Raw genomic sequence first — 7,500 nt, forward strand, 5'->3', positions numbered from 1 at the left:
GCGTATCAACACATTGGCTGTGTGAGACAGCTAGGAGTTGTTTGCAAACAGCTCGTGGTCTTGTTCTAGGCGTCTGAGTATTTTTTGTCTCATGTTTGTGTTCCTGGGATGACCTTTGAAAGAAACTTAGCTGCCATTATATCAATTCGTGAGTCCAGGGGGAGAAGATTTGCCTCCATGAGGAGGTTGAGGGTATTCGTCCAACTTGGGGCACCCAGAATGATCCAGGCAGCTTCATTTTGAAATGTCTCCAATTTTTCTCTTAATCTTGGCTTTGTGGCAATCAGGGAGACAGAAACATAGTCCTTAATGGGACGGATGGCATGCACATAGAATGATTTTAGTACTTTATATCTAGCTCCTATGTGTCTCCCAGTCATTGCTCTCATGACAGACAATCTTACAGGACCTCTTTTTTAAAGGAGAGGATCCGGTCAATCCTAAGGTATTGGGAGACCTGGACCCACTCTAAGTCCATTCCCTGGGTTCTCAGACTTTGTACCTTGAACATTTTGTCTCAGAGCCATGGCTTTGGCTGCATCTTTAGTCCTGTCCTACACTACTCCTCAGATACACAGGTCCAGACAGCGCAGGGCTTTACTTAAGCTGTGTGGTCCAGTGGAGATGATTGCGAGATCGTCTGTGTAGTGAATTTCCCCTGGCATCAGGCGGGTCACCCCGCAGGCTTCCGGGCCGCCTGTTCCCCTGACGCTACGAATCTGTATAGGAACTCTACGGACTCCTTCGCCCTGCAAGATGACGTGGCTTTGCTGTTTTTATGTGTTTTTTAATAAGAGTGAATCTGTGTTTTTTTATATCCTCTGACTTACCTTTCCCATTGGTCCGTGATCTACTTATACATCTACACCATTTCTACTGCACGTAACACTACTTATACACTACTTACCTTATATTCTATACTTACCTTGCCTTATTCTTGCCTTTTGTCTTCGACTAATTCACCTTTAGTTTTGTTTCTCTCTCGTTTTTCTCTTTGTGTTTTCCCGTTTTCCCTCACGGATCCCTTTCTTTCACTTTTTCGTACTTTCCTGTCTTTTAATTATTTTATGTGCCCATTTTTGTATCGTTTTATTATTTTTTTATTTTATGTATTTTTAAACTTATTTTAAACTCACCATATACTACTTAATAAATCAATTGAATTGCATTATGGGTAAAAACGTCACCAAGCGCGGGAAGCCACCAGTATAAAAGGTCAAGCCAGGTCGGTCAGAGAGAGAGGCTTTTTATCTTGGTGACAGACCATTTGGATTTTTAGCTGGCTGACTGGTGCTTTTCGTGCTGTGGCGGGTTGCCTCTGTTGTTTCAAGTAAGTGTATTGGTGTGTTATCTTGTGAATTGGTTATGTTCGAAAGATTTGCGCGTAATAAATGTATATTATGGATGCTCTTTCAAACCACCCGAGAGTAATCCTCAAAATACGCCAAACCCACATGTGCATTACCTGTAGTTGGATAACACGCTACCAAACAAACATCTCTAACTCTACTGAGTTATTTATCCACTACAGTCTGCATAGATGATCTTGCACCCCACTGGGAGGTGTATGTTGAGGATACAGGACATTATGGTGCTGAAATGGGCTGGACTGAGGACCCCAGCCTTTGGTGTTCCATTTTCTAGTGGCATGTGCTGTGATAGGTGACTTTGGAATCTGACTTTGGCTGTTCTGTTTTACATTTGAAAGATCTGGTAACTTTTATGTATGACTGAGCCAGGAAGTTATTTATATTAGTAGAAAAAGGAAATAAATAAATAAATATATATCTAAGAAAAAGATGAATAACAGTTTTTCTTTCAAAACAAATTTGCTTCAGTCCCATATTACGTTTTGTATATTTTTTGCCTATATTCATAACAGAAGTTATCGAAAGCCTTTGAACTGATAAGTAATAAGACTGTTGATGAAAAAGAACCGCAGTGCAACAAAAGAAGCAATGTATCTGCTTTAAGAATGTATATATAAATATATTTTATATAGATATGTTTATATATGTAATTTATATATCTGTATATACATATAGGAATATAAAAGGAGATGCTCGCTATATATATGTATATATATACACACACATCACACACACATATATATACACACATGCATACATATGTATATATATACATATACACCCACACGTGTGTGTAAAGTATCCACACACACACACACGCACACAGATATATGTATGTCTGTGTGTGCGTGTGTTTATATTTGTGTGTATATATATCATACATATATACATTGTATATTTTATGTATGTTTTATAATAATTATAATATATATATATATATGAGTGTGTGTGTGTGTGTGTAAGCATGTATAATTTCTGTTCTTGACTTTTCACTTAGAAATCGTACTTTCAGAATGAAGAGAAGCAGGGCTGTAGTAAGTGTCTTTATTCCAATCACCTCGAACACACAATCTCCGTCTCTATTGTTACAATTATGAACAGATAAGATAATGCGAAAACAATGGTTCATAAAGTAGACAAAACCATGTGTGGTTTACATGAAGTGAAATTGAACCAAAAACTTAATGTAAATACATAGAGGAAGCATAATGATAAGAAGCACACCCCTTCCTACAGGTTACATTTGAGAAAATATGACCATTAGTTGTAATTTTCCAGAAATTAAAATACAGTATATGTAACAACACGACATTTTTTGTTAGAACAAGAGACACAATTCCATAGCCCCAAAAAAATCACGTGAGCAGCTTTCATAGATAAAAAGAATATTTATCTTTATCTTTATAGAAAACTTTTTGACCGTTTGTATATTCGTCTTTATCTCTGAAAACCGTTTAGCTTTATCTTTCTTGTTTTCGTAGCCTAACATAGCAGAAAAAAATAAACAAATAGTGAAGCCAATCATTGCCACACACTTTTCTGTGAGTTGAGGAGCATATGGAAAGGATTTTTTTTTCTAAATGTGACCCAAATTATCTTTATACAAGAGCATAATATCCAAAGTCTATAGAATTAAATTTGATTTGGTCAATTCTATAAAGAAAATCAATATATAAATTCATCATCATTAACATGATTTATTTTCCTTGCAAAAGATTTTCCAGTGGAATGAATATACGAAACGAGTAATTCCAAACTGCAGAGGTTTAGCCATCACTAGCGTTCAGCAATATTTTGCTTCTATATCCTTTGAGCAATATTTCGCTGGTTTTACATTTTCTTATTCCATGAACATGGGAACATCCACACACACATCTCTCAGTTCCTTTGTGGTTCATGGAACTCTGTTCTGGCAAGTCATTTCGTTTTCATGCTTGATTCCTGAGTTTTCGTATGAGCCAGATGATAAAGAAGCCAGCAAAACAGTCTATTATTACCAGTGAGAGAGACAACCGCAGCAAAATTTCTGTAATTAGATATGTAAGATCTGAAAATAAGGTAGACGAGAGGGATCTCTTTCCTATTAAATTCAGAATAAAATAAGTATGCACTGTATTGTATAAACACACACACGCACATATATATGTGTTTACATATACATACATATATATGTATACACACGTTTCGAAACGTTTACACACATTTACACACTCACAACTATATATGATAAGAAAATATCGGATGAAGACTTCTTCATGGATGTGACAGATTTATGTAAAGAGCTACAATAGAAATTATAATGTACGAGGAAGCACAGTTTTCTCGGCAAATGACCTATCACGCGTTGAGAGGTGCAACGCTCGATGGTTTTGTGTCCCCCATCTGTGAACACCCATACAATTAGCTGAATCCTGTTAAATGCTTCGAAATTTAATAGCATAAATTATAAATTCATATACAATACTAGACATATTACTGAATGGTCCATCAGTAAAAGTTAGCAAAAATGCAAATATATATATATATATTTAATTACTAATCCAGTGTATCTATTAGGATACCATGGATGAAAAAAACAAACTGTCAAACTGTAAGTTGGTGATGGAAAGGGCCCAAGGAGTGTACCTTGACGTGACTAGTAGGCTCACGTATTTCTATTAAACCATGTTAGGTTTAGCCTTTTATAAATGCTTATTAGTAGCTTCCTGACCCAATTAGACCTTGCTCAAAGAAACAGCTAGGTCTGTAGCTGGATAGTACCCACATATATTATGACCACTTAGGGATGGGGCCACCTCCCTAAGTGGTCCCAAACCTTAGTCATCAGACGAGGTTTGGACTCACAGGAAAGGGAGATGGAAGAAGCAGATCGATTGATTGCTTAAAATTGTGTTATGCAATTAACTTGCAACTTATAATACTGCACTGCAGCAAAAGAGCCCCAGACTATGCCTGATCATAACGACCTAATTGCCGAATGTTCTAACCGCAATGAGATACGAAGGTAATTTCTGTTTCTCTAGTTGTATCTAATACTAACATACACACACACTCACACACACGCACACGCACACGCACACGCACACGCACACACACGCACATCCATACGCACACACACACACACACATAAATGTATGTATACGCAAACACACAAACAGAAAAACACACAAGCATACATATGTATATACATAAACATTCTTGCATCCATGCAAACATACATATACATATGTATTTATGAGAATACATTTGTATTGCATATATATATATATATATATATATATATATATATATATATATAATATATATATATATATATAAAACACCACCATATTGTGTGTTTTATGTATATATATGTATGCATGTGTATGTATAAGATTATATGTATTCGTGTGTATGTATATGATTATATGTATATATATGTATATATATATGCATATATATAGAATATATGTATTTTTGCACTTACACATAAATGCATACACATACGTTTATAAACACGCACATATTTATAACAACAAATATATGTCAAGAAAATAGCGGATTAAGAGAACTGATGCAGAAGTACTCTATATAAGAATAAACGTATTTCGGCAGCAGACCTGTTTCACTTTGTTCCGTGGCCTAAGTGGATTGTGCCATACCTTGTTCAGTGCTCTGAGTGGATTGAACGACGCCCTGTTCAGTGCTCTGAGTGGATCGAACGACGCCTTGTTCAGTGCTCTGAGTGGATCGAACGACGCCTTGTTCGGTGCTCTGAGAAGTGTTTCGCTCAAAGGCTTTGTTGTTTTCCCAGATGTGTCCTCCGTCTGTGAATGCCAATATACTTTAGAAACTGAATCCAATTGAATGCTTCAAAATTGAGCAACTTGATTTATAATTTCATAGAGAAAAGAAACCAAATTATTGAACAGAAATTAGAAAAAATAAAAATAATTTACTAAAATAGCTTATCTAAACAGTGAGACACAGATATCATGCACGGAAAGAACTGCCAAACTGTAAATAGGTGGTGGAAACAACACCTACGGCACGTGATGCAGAAAACAGGGTTGTGACTTCGGAAGTACAAGGAGAAGATCTCCTCTGTCTCCGGAATGTCCAGCTTCCGCCATGTTCCCCGAGTCTTTGCGTGCACACTTGAGCGGTTGATATTTAGACGCAGTTTATTTGAAGAGTCAGGAAGAGGAAATTGTGTGCTGCTGATTGATTCATTTCCTTTGAGAGTAATGAGGTGGAAGGCATCGGGTGTTCTGGTGAGTGACAGACTGAATACAGCATTATCCGTTTTTGTTGCGAAGGTCCATTGTGAGGTTACTTCTAGTGTCATTGAAGTTCAGACGTGGCTTTGAACAGTTGAAATATCCACTTCCTTGTGATAGTTCCCCTTTTTGAAAGCAATCTAGAAAAATAATATAGAAATAGTATCGTATTTGCTTTAGAACTGACTAAATTTGATCTCACACAGCATTTTTTCTGATAAATGTAGCATCCCGATCTTAACAATCTAAAAAAAAAAAGAAAGAAAAAAAGAAAAAAGAGGAGATATAGTATGGTTTCAAGTCGTGTTTGCTTTAGAATTGATTAAATTTGATCTCGTAAGGCAACTTGTGTGATAAATGTACATCTTACTGCTGTCTGCAGGAAGGACGCGTGAAAAGGCCAGCTGCAAGAGCGCCGCCACGACCAGCCTCCGCCACCCGGGCATCGCAGCAACCGCGCTGTCTCTCTTTCGCGCCTTGGGAACCTTGTAGCTCCTTCGACAAGGAACTTTTCTGCTGGAAATAGCTGGGCTCCACTGATTCAGAACTCGCAGTAAGGGACGAACAAGCCAATGGCAAGACGCCCAATGTAAGGGCCTGTGACACACGCTGCGTCTCCGTGACTAACGAGAAACCAGGATCATCCGGTCTTTTGAGACGAGAGTTAGTTACGTCACACTTCCCGATAGAATTGAATTCAGATGTCTCTGTGCGTGACATTCATCGACCTATTCTTTTACATAATTTCTGAGTTAATGAGGTAATGTTCATTATAATGACAAAGAATATCGTTTTGCACATCTCACTTTGTTTACTGAAAGTCCTTAGTCTGAAGATGGTATGAATTGAAGAGTTTTATGTTCGACAGATCTGGCGACTCACGGTCTTCTCAGTAGCAGCACCGGATAATCAGGAAGCCAAGATGTTCTTTTTAATCCTCCTTTGTAAAATGAATACACGACTGTAAGCTTTCATTTTATGTCAGTTTTTAAATTAGTTTCTTATTGAATATATATTTAATATGTTATGGATATATATATATATATATATATATATATATATATATATATATATATATATATATATATATATATATATATATATATATAATATGTCCAAGCAGTGGCTGTCGGACCGCGACATCCTCAACGCCGCCCTCAAGGTGACGGAGGCGCTGCAGGAGATCCACGACGCGGGCTTCGTCCACTGCGACTTCAAGGCGGACAACATCGTGGTGGAGACGGCCAAGCAGGGGCAGGTGACCAAGGTCCACGTGGTGGACTTCGGCCTCACGCAGCCCGTGGGCGGCAGCCATCCGGTCGGCTAGTTCGGCGGTATGGAGTGGGCGTGTCCCTGCTTGGAGGAGGGCCTTCCCATGAGCCTCGAGTGCGACCTGGTGGGGCTGGGGTTACTCCTCAATGAATTTTTATTTTTATTTTTTAAGGCCGCGGTGGCCGAATGGTTAGAGCGTCGGACTCAAGACTGTCACGACGGCAATCTGAATTCGAGGGTTCGAGTCACCGACCGCCACGTTGTTTCCTTGGGCAAAGAACTTCACCTTGATTGCCTACCTAGCCACTGGGTGGCCAAAGCCAGCCCAAGTCAAGTGCTGGTCCCAAGCCCGGATAAATAGAGAGAATGATTACCTAAATAGGTACCACCGGCACTCTCCGTGGAAAGGAACTGGGGACCCTACCACGTACTCACTCCAAGAGCATCACAACATGAAAACTACAATTAAGTATCATGCTGTGATCACGGCGGCTCAGACATGAACCTACCGTTAAAAGAAGAAGATATATATGTATATATATATATATATTTTGTCAAGGCCGCGGTGGCCGAATGGTAAGAGCGTCGGACTCAAGACT

The 7,500-nt window shown here is 38.5% G+C and overlaps 1 pseudogene; it reads right to left on the reverse strand.

The window, feature by feature from the left end:
• Positions 1–2,400: 2,400 nt before the first annotated feature.
• LOC119597236 overlaps positions 2,401–7,500 on the reverse strand; it is an 11,068-nt pseudogene continuing 5,968 nt past the window's right edge.

The sequence above is a fragment of the Penaeus monodon genome, chromosome 39, assembly GCF_015228065.2.
Source record: "Penaeus monodon isolate SGIC_2016 chromosome 39, NSTDA_Pmon_1, whole genome shotgun sequence".
Classification (NCBI taxonomy): Eukaryota; Metazoa; Arthropoda; class Malacostraca; order Decapoda; family Penaeidae; genus Penaeus; species Penaeus monodon.